This window comes from Corylus avellana, chromosome 5 (genome assembly GCF_965113065.1).
Source record: "Corylus avellana chromosome 5, dhCorAvel1.hap1.2, whole genome shotgun sequence".
Classification (NCBI taxonomy): Eukaryota; Viridiplantae; Streptophyta; class Magnoliopsida; order Fagales; family Betulaceae; genus Corylus; species Corylus avellana.
This window is the reverse complement of record NC_142494.1, coordinates 9,514,536-9,537,151: the sequence shown is the minus strand read 5'-3', so window position 1 is coordinate 9,537,151 and position 22,616 is coordinate 9,514,536. Positions and strand designations below refer to the sequence as shown.

Sequence of the window (22,616 nt, the reverse complement as noted above, 5' to 3'; positions counted from 1 at the left end):
GCGAGTGTTAAGTCAATGACTCCCAAACCAGATGGTTTTAGGGCATTAGGTGTAGAGACACCCCTAAGGACCTACTAACTCGAGTCAAAGAGGCTACCAAACCAAATAAACATGGCATTGATCAAATCCAAAATTTTCACCTTTTGACGTGAACACTCAATGCTTTGAGACAAGAGATCCAGTTACTAAGTGAAAAGCTTATCTATGATCTTTTATTTATATCTCCTTTTTTTTTTTTTTTTCTATTATTATTATTATTATTATTTTTTTACGAATATGCCAAAGTATCCATTTAATAAATTATCCAGTTTCACCCAAGACATAAAAACACAGACATCAGACTTCATGTCATACCACACAAATTATGTGCTAATATGCTTGTGTAAGATCAAATCAAACATGTGAAATCTCAACTGTCCTAAGCAAGTAACCAAACTAAAAAACTCAATTATCAGATCATGTGTTCAAAATTTTAAGCTCACCAATGAAATCAAATCCCAATTTTTAAGATCAACCATAATTTTAAGACAAACATGAATATGTATATATTTTTTTCTTTTTGATTTTTCACAAATAAAAATAAAATAAAACTGGGACAAAGTGTGTGTAAAGTGTCCCCCATACCCCCAAACTTAAATTACACATTGTCCCCAATGTGTGTATAATATGGAAAGAATTTACCCGGGAGATGGACGAACTGTTAGAAATAGCATGGCTCATTGCACACCCCCAAACTTGAATTGAAGCACACTTCTCCCTGCAAAACAAGAAAACACAAAAACAAGTAAAAGGAAACAAAACTAAAGATAAAAAGATGAAATGAAAATACACAAAGACAAAAATAAAATAATGAGATAACTATGAAGTGCCTCCCATGAGCGCTAAGTTTAACGTCTTCAGCCAAACTGTGGTTCCTGCTCAAAGCTATCCCGAAGAAGATGCTCGGTTCGAGAATTTTGTTGAACACCTGATGTGCACTGTGATGACCAAGGTTGCTCAGGTATGGCAACGACTACCCAAAACCTCCTGCTAAAGATGAAAACCCAACCACAAAGATGCAAATGTGGGTGGTGAAACACTCACACTTTGCAAAAATTATGTAAAAATGGAAGTTGGGGGAGTAGGAGTTGGGTGTATGATGTGTTGTGTGAAGGGAAAACGGGTTGTGTGGTTGTGTGGTGGTGTTGTGGAGGTGCGGTGAGGTGGTGGTTGAAGACCGGTGGAAGTAAGGGATAAGGGGTCGTGTGCCGGTAGAGGTGATGTGCGGTGATGGAGTGTGTACAGCGTAGGGAAGAAAAGGATGTGGGGAATGGGGGAAAGTGACCCAAAATAGGTCATGTGGCCTGCTGCCCGAGTGTGCTCGATCGCATGCATGGTGCGCTTGATCGCACTCGCGTAGTGGAGTGCGTGTTTTGGTGATGTGCGCTCGAACGCACACATGGTGCGCTTGATCGCACTGACAGAATGCAATGCAACCAAAAGTTGGTTACTACTCTCGATCGCACTCACGGTGCGCTCAATCACAGTAACAGAATGTAACAAAATTGACCAAGGACTCGAAACATTAAAACAATTAAAGTAAAATAAAACACAAAGGAAAACAAGAACAAAATATAAATAAAACAAAATAAAATAAAACAAACAACAAAATAAAAAGGATATGCTATGGGGGGCCTCCCATGAGCGCTAAGTTTAACGTCTTCAACCTGATGGTGGTACTTTAAACTTGAAGCACCAATCTTTCCATCCCTTGCACCAAAGGGAATGAATCTTTTCTGCTGCAAGATGATTCCGAGTGTTTCTAGATCGGGGGGGACCACTCTGAGTTTTCTCAAACAGTTGCTCATCCGGTGGGGAATCATGAACTGGAATATAGTAAGAAGGAAACTCAGGGGACTTCTCTATCTTGATGTTCTCAATTTGCTCATGTGGTAGCTCTAACAGACTTCTCTCTTGGCCTCTTGGTGTTTCAGGAATAAGAGCTAATGGTGAAACAATCTCAGTGCTCTCTTCTTTTTCCTGATGTGGCTCTTGTGGATCTTCGGTTTGCTCCTCTTTCCACTCGTCCACTTGATTTTCAGCCACGTCTTCACTCCTCAATGAGACAGCTTGCTCATGATAGTAGGTGCACTCTTCCTCCATGTATTGTCCATTGGGATTTTCCATCAACTGACTTTGACACTCTTCTTCTTCGTATTGTTGATGCCAGTTGATGGGAGATGCCCTCAGCTCCCTGGCCAATTTTTCCATTTGTACTTCCAGTCTTTGAATGGCTTGATCGATCCTTGTATTGATTTGTTCTTGATTAGTCATCAATTGCTGTTGTGAAGTCACCAAGGTATGTATCATACTTTTCAGTCTATTCAGCTTTGACTCTTTCTCCTGATTTGCAGATAAATACAAAGGACACGTTTCAGTAGAATGATCAAAACGAGAACATGTGTCACATACCTGGAGTTGGGTGGCTGGCTGAATAGGAGAGATGTTTCGACTAGCCATGGATTGTACAAGTATATTTAATGCCTTTTGAATGGCATCCAGCTGATCTTGTAGTGGTGGATCCGATTGAGAGGAATATGAATGATTTCTAGGAGCTTGAGCTTGCCATTAAAGATTGGACTGTTCGCTCCATGTTGGGTTACAGGAATCAAAATAGCGACTGTTCCCGGGTCTAGAGAATGTTGCATTCATGTATTGGTTAGAAATTTGCCACAATGTAGGACATTCTCTAACACTGTGATAAGGGTTGTGGCAGCATGAACATGGTCTACGGCGCATCGGAGTGCCGCCCCACATGTGTGAAGGTAAAAATAACAAAAGATTAAAATAAAAAGGAAAAATAAAAACAAATTAAAAATAAAACTTATGAAGATGCAGACTCAACTGACTTTGCATAAAAAAAAAGAAAAAAATCAGATCTATAATTATCGCAGTACTGTGCTGCTCTCTGGATGTGCGATCGATCTTACTGGTGCGCTCGATCGCCCTGGTTGGACACTCGAGTGCACCTCCAGAGGCACAGAAATTGCGGAAAAGACTAGAAAAACAGAAAAATTTAAAGCAAAAAGAAATTAAAAGAAAAAAAAAAATCAAACAAAATCAAACAATCGCTGGCAATGGCGTCAAAAACTTGTTGTCCAAATATTTACCTAAATTAATAGGTAAATAATTGTATGTTTTATCGCAAGTGCACAAGGTCAACATAGTAGTATATGGTGCAAGTACAGGATTATTCCCATGAGGATTGCTAAATTTTGCTTAAAAATAAATTCCTTAAGTAAAACAAAGATTGATTGTTTAAGTGATGATAATAAAAGGTAGGGCTTTGATATCCACCACTAATTATATTCAGCTAATATAACAATATGCCAATGCTTTGATCATGTTATGCATATCTAATGTTTGTCAACCTAAGGGCATGGTATATACTCCTTAAGCTATAGATTTCCCTAAGCAACGTGTTAGGCATGACGTATACTCTAACTCTTTTCTTTTCTAAGTTATTTAGCATAGTGTATACTAAGTTGTTCTTTAGGAAAGCATATACTCTATGAAAATTGACAAACACATGAAGCCTAGGGCATGGGCGTATACTCCCGGTTCCCCATGTTGATTAACCCAAGAACTGTGGTGTGGATTCTTTTGTTACTTTTATTAAATCCAGGACTCGGCCAAACAAATTGATTTAACTAACTAGTCCATACCACATGCATATATTGATCAGGCACACACATATGAGGAATTCATGCAAGCATGTATTAATCAAGTTAAATAGCACAACAAGATCATTACAAAGGCGCCAATATTGAAATATTAACTAAACATAACTGGGGCTTTAATCTAGCCCTACTAAATAAATTAGCTACACATAAAGTTGATGTTAAACATCTTCATCAAATAAAAGAAAAGAAAAGAAAAGAAAGGAAAAGAATAAACCCGAAACTTGAACTAGAAGAGCTCCAATTCTTCTCCTTCTCAAAGTCCCCTGCTCTAGAGACTTAAGGGTCTATTTATAGGTTTTAGAAGTCCTTGACAAACTAGTAAACCTAAGAATTTCGTAGGGTTTCAAAACCTATTACAATTGGGAGTTGGAAAACCTTATTATGGAAAGAATGAAAATCTGGCCGCAACTGTAATGTGTCTCCTGCGTACGGGTGCAATCGATCGCAACCTGTGTGCGCTCGATCGCAATTCTGTGATCGAGCCTCTTCTATTGTGCGCTCGAGCACTCGTGGCCTGCTTCATGATTTGTCTTCTGGTACTGGGCTCAATCACATGGAACCTGTGATTGATCGCAATGTTAGGGGCTCCCATTTTTCCCATTTTCTCTCTTTGAGCCTAAATCTTTTAGATTTACTTCATTTTCTTTCAAAAGCCTACAAAAGTATGGAAAACACATAAAGGAATTAAAATGACCTAATTAACTAAAACCAAATTAAAACATGCAAGTTAAGTCCTGAAAATGTGAATATTTTAGCACTTAACAAGAGTGGAGTACTACAGGAAAGGAATCAGAAACAACAAAGGTACTCGAAAAAGGGAAACAATGAGGAAATGTAAACAACTTACTGAATAATGACAATGGATCAACTTGTCCACAAACATCTTTGGAGTAAGCCGACTCTCTCCTCGAGTATAGCCCGCTGGAACCAGGCTAGTGAAGGCCGATAAAGGGTTTCCCACCAAACCCGTGGCCAAAGATCTAATAATCGGTGAACTCCTCCAGGAATGCCCCCTAAGTGGTTGTCCAAGATCTATGGGAGCCTGGTCGGATGGCTCAACCAAGGGGGTCTACAAGCCTATCCTCAAAAGGTGATGTAGTATGGGTCTCACGATGAGTGGCCATTGGCTCTCTCGGCTCCCGAGGTCGCGCCTCCAAGGGTACTATGTGGAGAGGAGCAGCTTCCATTACAGAAACGAGCTCTAAAGCCTCGTTTGAGCCGCGAGGAACAAAAGTTATCGGTATGGAATCAGACAGAACAAAAGACAACACGTCCAGGAGATCCCTCGATTTGTCCGCACGCCTATTCTTCGAAAGCGGTTCTAGGGGCGCTTTTCCTCTATCAGCCTTCGTAAACACTGGTGCTGACGAAACTTGGCCCTGAACATGGGGATCCGATGGCTTAGAAGCTGGATCTGAATCCCTTGAAGCAGACACCACGGTTATAGCCGGCTTACCCGAAGAGGAGACATTCTTGTGCGCTCGACTCTTCTTGCTTGGGGGCCGAGCAGGCGACTTCAAAACCACCTTGTCACCAGTTGGATTTGGTCTCTTAGGGTTCCCCTGAGGATCCTAGACAATCTTGTCCTCCGAAATCTAGTACCCCAGACACTCACGAAGAGCAAAATCAGTAATGATGTTACCAAAAAGCATCCGATCTGCATTCTCGGGAAACTGAGAATACTCCAGGATGTTGTCAACTTGGCCTTGCTACTCCAGGTTCAGCGCAGGGCATTCCTTCCCTACAAAGGAAAGGGAAGTAAGGACGTGTAAATCAGGATAAAGAAGAAGAGAGGAAGAACCGAAAACACTTACAGCTTTCTCAGGAGACTCCCCATTCTCGGGGAATAGAATGCTACAAGGGGAGAACCTCGAACGCTGACGCCTCCCAGGCTTCGGATATGTAAAAAAACTGCTCCCCCCAATGCTTGTTGTTGGAGAAGGTCTTCTAGAGCTCGATAAATTGGTTCTTCCCCAAATATGTTTAAAAATTTGGGGATCGACAAGATTTTTCCCAGAAATACAGAGGGCCACAACAGAATTGTGGCCATGAAATAACGCCAGCCATTTGGCATAAGTTGTATAGGGGCCACCCCTAGGAAAGATAACATTTCCCTCACTATGGGAGAAAAGGGTAGGCGAACTCCTGCCATGAACATACGTTCATGAACACAGATTTCTCCAGGACCGCCAACCATTTTGGTAGAGTCATTTGGAAAATATAGTGAAACCGACGAGGGAATGTCGTAGTTGTGGTGGAGCACCCTCTCGGCCTCCATTGAGAAATAGGATCTTTGCCGATGCATGAAGTCTAGGCGCATGGATGAAGGAGACGCTTCACCAACCGGACGCACTCTGGCTAAAGAGCCGCCTAAGCGGCGAGTCAGAGGAGTCTCCGATGATTGCTCATCGACGATCTCGTCAACCTGTATTGAAAGTTTCTAAGAAATGAATGGAAATCTAGATCGCTTAACAAATGAAGGTCGACGGCGAAATCTTTATAGAATGGGAAACCTCGGACAAGGCGCAAGGCATTTAATGCAAGGACATCATGAGCCCGCAGTCGCGCCTGAACCGAAGAGACTCAAGTCAGCTTTCCCTTCAAAAAACGCAACCAAAGGCACCGTTCACACATCGATATCTGTTTCGTCAGTTTTCGAACCACGTTTAGAAGAACACGTGGACAAACAACGGCACATTTACGTGGATAGAGACAAAAGATTTGAAAATCGCAAGATTGCAACAGATTTCGAAATATCCGGGACGTGCGGATGTTAGGTTCCATAAATGGCTAAGATGACATGAAAAACGGCTACAGGGAACCGAGCAGGGAAAGACACTTGAACGGTCTACCCTCGGAAAAAGAACACCGCCAGAAGATCGAGAGTTTGAATTCTCTCCTCCCGAAGTCTCAGCAGAAGGAATTTGGGGGGGTAACTGTTACACATAAACCCATCACCCGAGCCCACGGGTCAAAGGCTTGTGGGCCCAAGAAAGCCCGGGCATCCAAATGGGCTTACCAAACACGCCCAACACAAAGCCATGGATACGACGTCGTCCCCTACACTCTTGGACGGCCAAAAGTCCAAGTATGTGGCCACAATGAACCTCCTGCACTTAACATCCAGATGCATCTATCATATCAAGGACAAAGCTCGGCTACATAGACAACTCGCACATAGCAAGATCACCGGGACAGTTATGATCCTACTCTTAAAGACACCTCACATATACATGCCATCCTCGGAATCTTGTCAACATATGTAATGGCCTCTTACCGATCATAAGGAAACGAGACACAAATATTAACTCTTCTAGCCGTTACGCTGAAATCCCGGATCCTCTGCTCGGCCATCATAACCACCTCTGCATGCTCAGCTATAAAAGGCCCCATCCCGAAGGTATGAGGGACCACTAAGATGCATACTAAGCTTATATACATATTGACTTAAGCATCGGAGGAGGAACCGCCGGCCAACACCCAGCGCATCCTCTTAATGCATGCTTTAGTTTTGCAGGTTTACAGAAAGGTGAACAACGAAAGGCATAGCTCGGAGACTTGGATTCCCTCAAGTTCACCATACTAGAAACTGCTTCAACAGTTTTAATCTAGTAGATGTCATGATTTTCGGATTCAACTCTTCTAGAAGGAGTTTGAAAGGCTTTGTTGCAGAAGAGAATTGGGGTTTCTACTCCCCCGAGGAAGAAAACTTGCATTGTAAATGGTGTTTCATCCTCAAGGAGCTTCAAAATACTTTCATAGTCTTCTTATCGGAGATAAACTTCAGAAGAACGCTGCAGAGGTGTAGAGGACAAGCAGTGCAATATTTGATTTTGGGTATGGTGAGAAAAGAGAGAAGACGGCTTGGGGTTTGGGTAGAAAAAAACAAAAGAAATTGACGGGAGTTAAGCGTGAGATTTGACGTGTTTTTTTCTTTTTACTTACGTTATTAGAAAAGAAATCTCAATGGATATGCGGTAGTTTGTTCTACCACAGGTAAGCCAAGTCCATATTATTATATATATAATAGTGAAATCACTTTTTAGAGGTAGTTTAAAATTGTGACATGTGGCACGATATATATAATAGCCAAATCACTTTTTAGAGGTAGTCTAAAATTGTGACATGTGGCGTGAATCAATTTTTTTTAAAGGCTAAATCAGTTTTTTAAGGTATAATTTTTTAACCGGTTTTTACTTAAAAAACCGGTAATTAGTTAACGTAATTAATTGCGTTAATTATATTTCAAAAGTTTTCCATATATAAATTATTCAATAAATTAAGTATTATTAATGTCTGAATCAAATAAGGAAATAAATAATATAAATCAAATTATTACCTATTAATTTAGTCAATTTAATATGTATATTAGTAGGTTTAGGATTCTCAAAAAAAAAAAAAAAACACAACTTTTTTTCTCTCTCCAAGTATTTCTCCCTCCCTCTCTCTCTCTCTCTCTCTCTCTCTCTATATATATATATATATATATATATATATATATATATATAGGGTTTTTTTTTTTTTTTTTAATTTTAATTTTTTGTTAACAATATATAGGATTTGGTGCTAGGAAATTGGAAACGGATTACCAAAGTGTTGATATGTTTTTTTTTCAAAAGATATCACACTAAAAATATTAAATATTCCTACTAATTTTTTAAATTGTAATTCATGTATTTTTTTTTTAATTTTATTTTATACTTTTTATTTGAAATCATATGTTTTGGTAATCATACCAATAATATTAAAAATTGTTAGTATTTTTGTTGGCTTAATTCGGTTCCAAAATGTAGAGGTTATTGTCCATGGGCTCAAACACTGATATAAAATTCTTAGAATCAAATCTCCACCGTTCACAATGAGGATTCACGTGTCATGAACATGATTACAAAGTTTCAGCTCAATTGGACCACAAACACTCATCGATCGGAGTTGTTGATTAAGGCCCGTCAGAAGTTCCAAAATGCAATTTTCACTCTCTGTAGGCCCTGTCCAGACAGCAGTTCCAGAAACTCAGTTTCTGGTCCGTAAAGCCCTATCCGAACAGCCCATTAACCTATCTGTAAGTTTTACGCCCCAAAATGTGATTTTTAGTGTGTCAGGTCTAGGGTTTTGTCGGGGGTATATATACATCTTTATAGAGAGAGATGTATGAAATTATACCCTAGGTTTCGTGAGAGGCTGTGCTTAGAGAGAAAATCTGTGTGAGCCTGATTATTCCTCTTAGAGGATTATTGTTAGTTTCATAGTGCTTGATTGAGAAGTCTATCGGAAGGATCCGGTAAAGGTGAATCACGTTGAAGAAGATTGTGAGCAAGGATGGTAAAAATATTCTACTTGTGCGTGGCAGCATCTATTCGTATTATACACCGTCCCAAGTATGGTCACAGAACCTTGGAAGCTTGATGGTCTCGCGTGATGACCTTGAAAGAGCAATTGAATCTGAAAGGGAGCAACACAGGACACAACTGGATGCACAGAAGGAGCAAATGAATGCGATGTTGGCACACTAGAAAGAGAAGATTATTTGAAAGGTTATTGCACAGGTTACCTCGCATGTTACTGAGTAGATGGCTATCCAATTGGTGGCGTATGAGGCCCGTTTTCGTGTGCTTGAGGGCTCAAGAGAGGTTAACTCCAAGCCGGCGATGACTAATGTTAGGGCTTCGCACGACTCAGAGTCCCTAGCCCGTGTTATTGTGAGATCCTCAGTAGATAGCCGATCAGGTAAAGCTATATTCTTTATTATTTTTGTTTCTCTTTTATTAACATGATCATCTTTTGATATGACAATTATTTTAACAATTAATAATTGTTTGATAATCACACTTAGTGCATATCTATCTACCACACATGCATGTGTATAACACATTTGCAACATAATATGTGTAGAGGACGTAAGAGTAGAAGCTGAGGACGACAATCACAATGAAGACCAACAACGGACTCCGGCTGGACAAAAGTCTCGTTTAGGACGACATTGTTCCTGTGGTTCAGCATCCCAGTACGTATATGTGCACCACTTAAATTTGTGTTTGTGTTTTTGTATGGATTACCATTGGAACTTGGTTGTTCTTGGTTGGTTTCGTGGTGGCTGCTGGTTGGAGCTTTACATATTTAATCTTACCATACTTTTTGAAGCTGTTTGGGTTGGCTGCCTTATTTTGTTTTAATTTAGTCCATTGAATGAACATACATACATATATGTGTGTGTGTGTGTGTGTGTGTGTGTGTGTGTGTGGGTGTGTGTGTGTGTGTGTGTGTGTGTGTGTGTGTGTGTTCGTAGTGTAGATATGTTGAAGTTGAGACGAGTGCGCCGTTTATAGATTTGTTAAGCCTGAATATTGTTGAGTATGATGACCTTCGTATACTTTGACGTTGCTCAACGCTTAGGACTTGATAAGGTTCTATTATGTTTGCTGATTGATTGTTTGTTTTATCATTTATAGTTAGTGCGGAGAAGTCGGGTGGCCATGATGGTGTTGACTCGGATTTGGTTGGAGTGTTTTGCTGTTGTATTCGGGAATAAATTAAGTTGTACATTTTTTATGTATTGTTGGATCTATTTGTTTATTAACAATGTTGATGTATAGAGACAGTTTTATTTGTTTGTTAACAAATGTTTTTCAATCTCAATTATTTTTGATAGTTGAAGGATAATTGATAGTTCTCTTTATGGATAGTTAATGTAGTTGTTGTAGATGTGTAACTCGTATATCAGATGCGGCGACTCCTAAATTCGGGTACAATGCTCCCGAGAAATTTGAAAAATAAGTATGGGTAGCAAATTTTTTTATTTTATTTTGGCAAACTTTGGTGACGTGTCAAATCTGTCACCAATGTGACACGTCACCAAAGTGGTAACGTGTCAACTTTAACACGTCACCAAATGGGATAGAGACAGGGGAGTATGTGCTTTAGAAAGCTGTGTTTCAAACCATCTTTTAGCTTCACATGGCATAAGAAAATGGAGCACAACTTTGGTTTGGATAGCTTTGTAATATGCACTTCTGAAAGCCCTTAGCCCTTAGTGCAACTCTTTGTACCTCTGCATTCTTTTCATATATATGATCTGCTCAATTCTTCTTGTCTCCATCAGAAAACCTTACATAGCACTACCAACTTCAATCAAAAAATGTCATTCTTCATATCTTAGAATTCCTTTTTATTTAATTAAAAAAAAAAAAAAAGTAGAAAAAGAAGTAAGAAGAGAGTTATTCACAAGCATGAAAATATTCTTGTGAGTAAAATTCCTAAATTTCCTTATCAAATCTTTTAATAGCCAATTTATTGGGTCCTTGCTTAAACACCCTCTAATGGAACAAGGACTATTTATATTTAACTACTTTCTTACTCATGTATGTCAGATCATGGAAAAAGAATAAAAAAGAAAACCCACCGATAGATACTAGGATCTTTTCTCTATTTGTTCATAGTGACACACTATGATCAACCTTTTATGATCACGCTTTTATGTTAGAAACTAAATTTTCTCTTTCTATTTGTGCTTGATTTAAAAGAAAAATAGAGAAAAAGAAAGAAAGAAAGAATGAAACAAGAAAATATGCGAAAAATATAACTAAACCTTGTAGTAGAAGAATAATTTTAGCAAAGTTTATGTTCATCTAAACTTTGTCCCTAAGCCCTAAGGCCTCAAAAACTAAGGTTTCATCAACTCATTAAGCAAAATTGCACGAATGACCAAATATTTGAATGGGGTCAATTCCAATATTACAAAAGAGCATGGCCACCATTAAGAAATGCCTTAGCATAATATTTACACAAATACAACAAGAAAACAGAGAAGTAGCCATTACTAATTGTAATTTGGGTCTTACAAAGATGGCTTACCATTACTAATTGTAATTTGAGTCTTACTAAGATGGCTTACTACATGACAGAAAGAAAATATTACTATAGGATTTAGAGTTGCTAAACATTTAATTAAGAATCACATGTCAGTTCCTTGCCACAAAATTCAATTAAAATCACTAGGAAAGTTTTACCTTAACACTTTACAAAAAAGAATAATTGAGAGGTTATGGAGAGTAACACCACTAACATGAAATTTGAAGTGAAATTTGAAGTGAAATTTACAGCATCTGACTTTCTTTCCACATTATGCAAATCCTGCATAACATACAAACCCTGAGCAAAAGGAAATCCTGAAATATGCCAGGATTTGTTTATCATTGCTGACGAATTTATCACAAAAATAATAAAGCAAAAAACAACTAGTCCCTCAAATGAAGCAATATTAATTTCAAAGGGTAATAAAATCGGTAATAAAAATGCTCAAGTGAATGAACCAGGTTGTGAAACCAACATGGCTAAAAGCAAGAAACCATTTGAAAAGACAGACCACCTAAGGAATGGAAGCTTCTTATTTGTTCCAAAGTTAGCTTATTGAAAAAAAAAAAGAAAAAAAAAAAGAAAATCATTGCCACCAATGAAACCCATGAAAACCCACAATAGAATTCTCTACCAGCAACTAATAAGGTAGTAAACGATTTAAAGAAATGGGGCCCCAACGAATCAGATAGGCAGAGCAGTAATGCAATACACACACATAAATACCATGAAACTTCAAAATTACTATGAACTTTTAATGAGGTTGCTTAAAAAATGAAGTACCAATTGTTCAGTGTTCTGATAGGTGTAATATGAGGAATTGACTTTGAAAATTTATAAGCAGGGTTGCCATATATTTTCATAGAGTTGAAGCCATTTGAGTTGGAAAAAATAGTCCAACCTGAAGCACATTGTGTATTTACAAAACCGGCAGTGGTTCCATTTGGAACATCCCCAACAAGTATTGCATCCATAAACAAAATTTTCCCTCTAAAAACCTGCTAATTCTAAATTGTTAAGTTCTATACTAAAAGGTTTCACATCAAACAGTAAATTGAACAATCAAAATGGGAATACCAAGCAAATATCCATGCTCATATAAAACTTTAATAGTAGAGAATGTGGAACAAAGGGGGGAAAAACTTCTTTCTGTGCAAAAATAGTCAAACCTCTGACACGAAAGATTGCGGTTGTTTCTGTACGTTTTGTATTTTGTTTTGGTTGTTCTCACAACACTCTTGGCCTTGTCTATGAGATTTTTCTGCTGATGAGTGCATTAGATTCATGAACTTAATCTTGCACCAGGGTGAGCTCAGTCATTGTCAATTAAGCTATCACTAAAACGAGAGAAAATATTAATAGTTTCCTTAAAAATCCAGATGCCGCCTTCATGAAAAAACTGTTAAGAGTAGAATCTATGGACAATGAAAATAGAGCTGTGGCAATCTCTAAGGACGTGTAGCAACATGATCGAAGATCATGATTCAAAGGAATAGCACTTCCTTTCCGAGTAAGAATAGGATACAAAGTGAGATCATGATACCAAAATTCTTCAACTATGTATTTACTTATCAATCTCAAAAAAAAAAAAAAAAAAAAAACCAATAGATACTAGGATCCTTTATCAATGATTTCATAGTGACACTATGATCAAGCTTTTATGCTAGAACAACTGATTTTCTCTTTCTAGTTACTTGATTTTAAGAAAAAATGGAGAAAAAGAACGAAAGAAAGACAGAAAAAAAAGCAAATATGTGAAAAACTTAACTAAACCTTGAAGGAAAAGAATAATTTTAAGGGGAAACTTCACTAAAGACCCTCAAACTTTCACCCGTTTTGAAATACCCCCCCTGAACTTTAAAATCTATCAATTCAGTCCCCTAAGCTTTCAATTGCTCTCAATTTGGACCATTCCGTTAATTTTAGCTGTTAAAAATTCAAAAAAAGACCAAAGTATCCCTGATTTTTTTTTTTTTTTTTTAAAATAAAAAAACGTTTTAGAAATTGGAATTTTATACAAAAGTCAGGAGTATAAATGTCATGTGACGTTTAAAATCTGACGGAGGAGTCTAAATTGAAAGCAATTGAAAGTTCAGGGGACTAAATTGAGAGATTTTGAAGTTCAAGGAGGGTATTTCAAAACGAGTGGAAGTTTGAGGGTCCTTAGTGAAGTTTCCTCTAATTTTAACAAAGTTTATGTTCATCTAAACTTTATCCCTAAGCTAGAAGGCCTCAAAAACTAAATTTTCATCCAAGAACTAATTAAGCAAAATTGCATGAAGGACCAAATCTTTGAATTTTGTCAATTCCAATCTTACAAAAGAGCATGGCCATGATTACAAAATTGCATAATACTAAAACAAATAAAACAAGAAAACAGAGAAGTAGCCATTACTAATTGTAATTTTAGTCTCATTAAGGTGGCATACTCCATGACAGAAAGAAATTATGACCGGATTTAGAATTGCTAAACATTTAACTAAGAATTGCAAGTCAGTTTCTTGCCACAAAATTCAATTACAATCACTTGGAAAATTTAACATTAAACACACTTAACAAAAAAGAATTATTAGGAGAGGCTATGGAGAGTAACACCACTAACATGAAATTTGCAGCATGTGAAGAGCCTGCCACATTACGTAAATCCTGCATAATACACAAACCCAAAGCAAAATGAAATCCTCAAATATGCCACAAAAATAATAAAGCAAAAAACCTTAAAAGCAGGAACTAGTCCCTCAAATAAACCAATATTAATTTCTACACCAAGCTTTAAATTTCAAGGGGTAAGAAGCAATATTATGTGTAATATGTGAAGCACTTACCTTATTAATTATAACCCAAGTTCTAGGAGTGATTTGATTGATGTAATTGCGATTCACCAAGAGGCATATCCTCTACATCTGAAACTCCTTAGCAAAAGCCAGAGTACACAATGAAGGACGAGTTTGCCATGTTGGTAGAGTCCACCACAAGGGTGCTGAGAAGCATTTCATGTCTTACCTTCTGGACTTTGCTTGAGATTATTTACAATATTCGGTATCATTTTATTCTCAGATCTCAGCAGCTACAAAGTTTTCTGGAGCGAAGAATGCCTCTTTTGTTGTGGGTACAAATTGGATTCTAAGTTGCCATCATCATCATGGCGTCTCTTAGAAAGTTGAACACCATCCATTAAACATTTAGATTTCTCTTCATATCTTTGTTCTATATGAAATCCACAACTTTTAAAGAACGCTGAAGGATTTGTGAACTCAAATTTAACTCGAAAATTATCCGTCTTTAGCTGAGAATGGTATGAACTTGTGTTAAACCATACACAATTTGACCTGGCATAAGAGAAACGAGAATAGAATAGTTGACCATTAATATTGGAGACTTCGACATCAAACCGAAAAGAACGTTCAAGTTGTGCATCCCTCACTCCAATAACAGCAAAGAAAGCAAATGTTGTATTCTCTGAATCCAAATGTACAGGCCCATTGATATCTATTTCACACAAATTAGTATTTGAAACCTCTTTACAATAGTGGAAGCAATCTGGAATCCTATTTCCCGGATATATACACTCAAATTCACGGACATTAGGATTAGGATGTCCCTGTTACATGGATATGACAAATTTTCAGTGATACAACCTACAAATCAAGACACGCACTAAAATGTACATATATGTGAGAGAGAGAGATACCTCACTGAATAATTGATTTTGCACATCATTCCCTATATGTTCAGGGCAATCGGAGAAGTCAATCCACCAAAGCTTTGGTAAATCGTATATATTATTAAATGGAAGTCTTTCCAATGACGTGCATCCACCCAATTCTACATATTCTATATTTTGTGGAAGCTCTAGAACTTCTCGAAGTTGCTTGCAATGATACAGCCTAAGATATCTCAATCGAACAAATCTGTTAAACAATGTAGGAATGCTAACAATACTGGTACCACTTAGATCTAAAAATTCCAAACTGTTGAAAGGGTATTCAAGTTGAAACTTTTGTTCCAAAGGTTGCACTGCCGAAGATACCGTTTCAACCCGCAAATGATCTAGTGGGACACATGTATTAAACAATTGACATCTTCTAGCTTCTTCTAAAAATACTTCCAATGACAAGCAATTGCAAGTAGACAGTTTTCTCAAACTTGGTGGGAGTCCTGGAATTTCTCGAAGTTGCTTGCAATTTTTCAAGTCAAGCTTCTCCAATCTGACAAATCTGTTGAACCATGTAGGAAGGCTAGCAATAGCGCTACCTGATAAATCTAGCTCTCTCAATGATTGTTGTCCTGGAATTTCTGTTCCAACCCCCACAGGCACCGGTGGATCCTCCGTATTAAACAATTGAGATCTTCTACTTCCTTCTAAAAATATTTCCAATGACACACACTCACTGGCGTTCACTATTTCTACATTTGGTGGAAGTCCTAGAATTTCTCGAAGTTGCTTGCATTCATCCAAATAAAGGAACTTCAATCCAACAAAACTTTCGATACATCGAGGAAGGGTAACAATACCACTCCCTATTAGATTTAAATAGTGCAACGTGAAGCCACAACCAAGTGCCCTTAAGAAATTTGAGTCTGAAAAATTCGTTAGCATTGTGCAATAGTATAGATTTAATTCCTCTATCCCACCCAAGTACCCTATGGATGAAGGGAGTTCTTTTAACCTATAACAATCATCTAGAGAAAGTTCCTCTAAATGTTGCATTTGACGCAGAAGATCCTTAAGGTTTTGGGAATTGCCTAGATGCAATTTTTTAAGTCCAACAAGGTAGCCAACGGATGAAGGCAGTTCTTCTATACCAGTATCATAACAGTAGATATTCTCTAAACATTCCATTCGACACTCAATTTCAGGAAAGTTCTTAATCATTGAACAACCAAAAAATTTGAGATATTTTAGAGATCTCAACTTGAACATTTTTGGAAAACTTCTAAGATTAGAGCAAAATATAATGAGCAACTCAACGAGCTGATCAAGGAATCCAACAGATTTATGAACCTTAACTAGATTTTCGCAACCAACAAGTTTCAACGACTTTAAATTTGGGATCCTTGAAACATCAGGGATTTTTTCAAGGAATTTACAGTAATAAAAATCCATAGTTGTCAAGTTTTGGAAATCCTGACAAGAAAAAAGTGAAATAAATTAGTTTAAACTTTGAAAGAAGTTACAACAAACTTTAAAAATACAAATATTAAAATAAAACTTTTACCTGAACTCCCTCCAATATCTTGATGCGACTATGAGCCATTCTTAAAATCACAAGGTTCTTTCCATGAAAATTGGATGGAAAAAATTCTCCAGGATACTTAGCCCAATCTATCACTCTTAATTCATTAGAGTAAATATTAGGCTGTTCAGAAAAGCTTGCATTACGGCTTATAAACAATCTGAGCCTTTTCATCTTCTTGAAGGTTTCAGGACTCAAGTGTACTATAAGGTCTGGATCAGGCAAATTTATCAATATGCCCTCAACTTTTTTGGTTCCCTATGAAGACAATGTATAGTTAAGTATACCAACAAAATCATAACATAAAGTCCTCCATATTTTAACACTTGCTAGAACTATAATTCTTGTCTTGATAAAATTTATATCTATTTTTTATTTTATATAAATATATAGATATATGCATTTATTACTTTGTAAAAAGGAAGAAGCTTCTAATCCATCTGCTTTGTCTTTGTATATTGCTTCTTTTTTTTTTTTTTTAGATTTTCAAAATGAGTAATTTATTTTTATTATTGGAATGTCCTAGAGTGACTGATCATCAGACTGATTAAAAGCATTTGGTAATTTATTTCGTCTTAATTAAAGCATTCCATTTGTTCTGCTCTTTTGTAATATTATTAGTCAAGTTTCATTTACATGTTATTGTATAATGAATAACAAATCGAGAGAGGCAGCCCATTTGGTAAAGTTTTGAAAATGATTTTCGGTTTTAAAGCAGAAAAAAAAATTGAGAATTAATTTGGTGGCGGTCACGTTTTTTGAAAATGTTGTATCTGAGCTTGGTTCATAAATGAAAATTATTTTCCAAAACTTATTTAAACTATGAAAAAAAGTTCATTATAATCTTTACAATTCTTACTGGAATTTTTTAAAAAACATTTCTCAAGGAGGGATTAACCCTTGAAGTCCCATAAACATGTTCTCCTTCTATTAAGACTATCACTATTTCTACATGAATATCCAACCCTTGAAGTCCCATAAACATCTAACTTCAAGAAAAATTGTTATATATTTTGCAAAATCTCAAGAGAGGTGCTGATAAATTAACTCTCCAGGAAACAATTTTACAGATGGTTTTAAAAAAACTCAACCAATTAAACAGTCGCAGTCCAATGTAATTATGGTATAATTTTAATTTAGTTTTGAAATTAAATTCACTCTACTTATCAGATTCTTTTCAGGAACATATATGCATCCACGTAAATATATTTGCATGTAACTTTTTAGCTTTTTTTATGCAAAAAAAAAAAAAAAAAGAAAAAAGAAGAAGAAGAGAGAGTAAGAAAGCTCAATATTTTCTAGTAGCTTAACTAATGGAACATAAACAAATTTAAAATTTAAAGGTATTTTTAACAAAATTCATACCGTATTTCCTTCTAGGACAGAACGAACATCTTCATGAAACCATAACCTACTACGTTTGCCAGGTTCTTTGGATTCTTGTCTAACAATTTCTCTACCCATTTCTTGCAACAAGTCATGCATTGTGAACAATCTCCAATCCTCAGTTATGAACACTTATCCTTTAGCTCATCGATACCAGTATTTGAGCAGAAACCACAACCGTCTAGCATTTTTCGAACATATTTTACATCCTTTCCTTTGAAGAAACACGCTATGTCAAGGAAAATATTCTTCGCATTTTCATCCAATCCATCAAAACTTATTTTAAGTATTTTTTGGATATCATTGTTTGGAATTCTTTTGTATTCATCCAATTTGCTTTTCCAGTAGAGTATGTTTCTACCTTTTAGAGCCGAGGCTAGCACTGTTAAAGCTAATGGCAATCCTCCACAATAACGTATTGCATCTTTTGTGACTTCAACATAACCACCATTAGGTTTGTCACTTTTGAAGGCATTCCAACAAAAAAGCTGAAGAGCTTCATTGTGATCCAACTCCTTCAGCGGGTAAATTGATTCAACTTGATCATGTGCACGAAGTAAATGTTTATCTCTTGTTGTAATGATGATTCTACTTCCTAAGCCGAACCAAGCATTTTTTCCAGCTAACTTTTCTAATTGGATTGACTTATCCACATCATCAAGAACTAAAAGAATCATTTTTAGGTGAAGCCTCTTCTCTATCAAAGTAACTCCTTGATCATCATTGTCAACCATTTGACTTGGACCTCCTAAAATCTTTGATAAAAGTTTATTTTGTAAATGGATCAAACCGCCCTTTTGCTCGGAAGTTTCTCTAACGTTTTCAAGAAAACAACTACCTTCAAACTGAGAAGCAATCGAGTTGTAGATGGCTTTAGCTAGAGTTGTCTTACCAATTCCACCAGTTCCGACAATTCCTACCATGCATGTACTGTCTTTCTTCTTTATATCTAAAAGCAACTTCATAGCTTGTACACGAGACTCTATACCAACTGGATACTTGGAAACTTGAAAGTATGTCTCTTTCACTAATATCGAATTCACCCCTTCAAAGATTTCTTGAATAAGGTCATGCTCATTCCTACCAATACAAAATATGTAAAATTACATTTTGTGTTAAAAATGATTAATTTTCAAAATATGAGCTTAACGTAAATTAAAGTTTTAAGGAATTTAAAATTATTTATGATAAAATAAAATAAAATAAAAAGGCGATTAGAAATACCTGTAATTCTTTAAATCCCACCCCGACAAATTGGCCACTTCTTTTAGGGCTGTTTTCCACCTCTGCACCTTCATTTGATTATCTCTGAATCTTTCTTCATGTTTGAGAAATGCTTCTTGAAAACAATATCTTTGATGTCGTACTTCTGATGGATCTACCTTGTAAAACACCGGTAAAACAATTTGTCCCTTTCTTTCCTTACACTCAAGAATCATCGCAAGTTCATCCAAGCACCATGGAGAAGATGCATAGTTTTGAGAGAGTATAATGACTGAAATTCTTGACTCTTCAATAGCTTTGAGAAGTGCTGGGGAAATGTTCTCTCCCCTTTCAAGGGCATTATCTATGTAGGTGTTGATTCCCTTCTGATTGAAAGCAGCGTATAAATGAGAAGTAAAATTGTTTCGAGTATCTTTACCTCTAAAGCTCAAGAACACATCGTAACCCGATTGATAAGTGAAGGAAGAGGAGGAAGAGGAAGATGATGAAGCTTCGATGAAGACCATGGATGAAGTTGGCAAGAGAACTAGTTTTGGTGGAGAAAATTGAGATGGGAATTGCAGAAGGGAGAGCTAAAGCAAGTTGATTAAGTAAATAGAACAGTAGATTCCTCGTTGCATAATATGAGAAGAATACTAGTCCAACGTACACGTGACGCGTCAAAGAAAAAATGAGCAAAACTTATCGTGGGCAACTTCCTTTCTGTCTTCATGAAGAAGTCACGCGTTAAAAGTGACGTTCAAGTGGGTCCATTGTTTTAATTAAAGCAAGAAAATAATTGCACCCCTTATCAGATTAAGCAAGAAAAATGTCATCCTACCTTTAACTCTATGTTTTTGAAGCCTACCTTCTGAACATGCATTTAATAATATTTCATTAGGCTGTGATTATTATTATTATTTAAATTCTTACTTATTTTAAAAGTTTAGATAAAAAGTTGAACTTAATCATTTAAATAACAATATTCTTACCTAATATGTAAGAACTAATTAACACATATAATATCTAATTAAAATGAACTATGAATTACATAGATAATATATAAGCTCAAAACCTCTTCTAATATCATGTTAAGTTGTTAACCACTTATCTCTAAAAATTAAAAATTAAATGAAAATGGTCTAGTCATTGATTCAATATTCTAACCCTATAGGAGTGGGCCAAGTGGCTGCTCTTCACCATCCCCACCACCATTTGGCCAATGTAAGTTGGCTCTTTTTCTTGGATTAAGATCTCCCCATATTTTATAAAATATGATATTTTCATATTCTAAAATTAGAGTCAACCATTTCATCTAACAAGAGTTTGAGGTAATTAATTTTAGTTTTCAATGTCAAATCTAGTTGCTTCTCGGTAACCTAAATTTCTGCATTTATTTAAACCGTTAGATGAAATGAATGACTAAGATTTTAAAATGTGGGAATTTGATATTTTAGTAAATATAAGGGGATACAAATCCCTTTTTCTTACTTCTTCAAATTCATCACTTTGCAACTGCCCTTGCCTCTTCCTTTTTAGAAGCTTCCCAACCGTCTACTTTGGTTTCTTCAAATCTCAACCTTATTTTTCAGGTGTTTAAAAGTTAGATCAAAACCATTTTTCAGGTGTCTTGTGAAAGAATCACTTTCTCTCACTATGGAACAAGGTCTGATTGAAGTTCTCCCTTATATTTTGGATATTATCTTTGTGAAGCGGTGTGCTTAATTTTTGTTTTTCAATCTATAGAAATCACTCTATTCTTCTCAAAAGAAAAAAAAAAAAAAAACTATTGATTATCCACTTTTGATCATATATTTATGGGATAAATATATTTTGGCCATCTCAATTACCATCTATTTTTTATTTTGCCTCATAATTTGACAATTGTGACACTAATTATATTACTATTTTATTGCAATTAAGTCACTTTCCTATCATTCTTCCAAAAAAAATACCCCTATTTTTTTTTTTTTGAAACATAATACTGTTTTGGATAACACACTGAAGTATTCTATAGATTTACTTACAAAGAAAAAATAGTATTCTATATAAATTATTGAATGCATTCAAATTTGGTCACCTAAAATCAAATATCTGAAATCAAATCTCCTAATAATTAAATGCTAACATAGAGAAGGAAATGGGGTTTAGAGTTATCAAAACTTTTGTAATGTTATCCCTGAAAAGTTAAAAAAAATTGCAATCTCAATATCTTTTATCCTTTGACTAAAAGGGGGTGAAGGGTAGCGAGAATTGCGACAATTCTTTGAATTAAATGAGCAATTGCTTGGCAACTTCCTCAAAGCTGACCTTTTCTTGCTTTGCAGTGATGCATGGTGTTGGCTGGAGCGGTTGGGTGGTTTCGGGTTGGTGGGTTAGAAGGGGATGTAATATCGGGTGTTTTAGTCTTAGTGTATTTTGGTGTTTTTAAGTGAGGTGTCAAATTTTGATTGGATGCAGCAAAATGGATGTTTTAAGGATGGATGGGATTGAAGTTTTTCTCTTAAAATTGTGGTTAGTTCCAGTTGAAAATTAAATATATTTTCGCCAGTTTCTAACTCTCTATGTTGTAAAAAGCTTTGAACAAAAAATTGTTTTTTGATTTTATTAAGAAGAATCGTCTCTACAAAAGTGAAGAAGTATTTTGGAAGGAATTTTTTTTTTTTTGTTACCTCCATAACATGCCACTCTTTTTATTTTAAATTGATGGTCAACGGTCATATGCAAGTCATGTTCCATTTCAAATTTTTTTCTTCCACTTTTGCCCTCATTTTAAATTGTTTTTATGTGTTGGATTAGGGTTTTGGAGGGTATAAGCGTCATTTTCTCGGTTTGAAGTGAGGGCAAAAGTGGAAGAAAAAATTTTAAATAATACATGACTTGCACATGACCGTTGACCATCAATTTAACCCCTTTGACTAACGGAATGAGACTTTTTGTTATAAGATGGTAGTTTGATGGGGTCAAGTGTCATAGTTATTAGTTCATAGAAAAAAAAAAATGCCAAGGTACTATAATTTATAGGAGCAAAAAGTAATTATCTCTTAATTTTCGAAATTGCTCGAAGAGAATTTAAGTGATTTGGATTTGGGTGGATCACCCCATGTTTGCTAACTTAACATGGAATCTTTATAATCATGTGCAGATTGGGTATTTTTTTTTCTTTCGAAAAAGAGAGGCTATTTTAAGAAGGCGGTGATATTGATTATTCCGATTC

The 22,616-nt window shown here is 36.1% G+C and overlaps 2 pseudogenes; one reads left to right on the top strand and one right to left on the bottom strand.

The window, feature by feature from the left end:
• Positions 1 to 22,616, top strand: part of LOC132182264 (F-box/kelch-repeat protein At3g06240-like) — a 76,997-nt pseudogene that overhangs the window by 19,545 nt on the left and 34,836 nt on the right.
• On the bottom strand, positions 13,864 to 19,926 carry LOC132181802 (disease resistance protein Roq1-like; annotated as a pseudogene).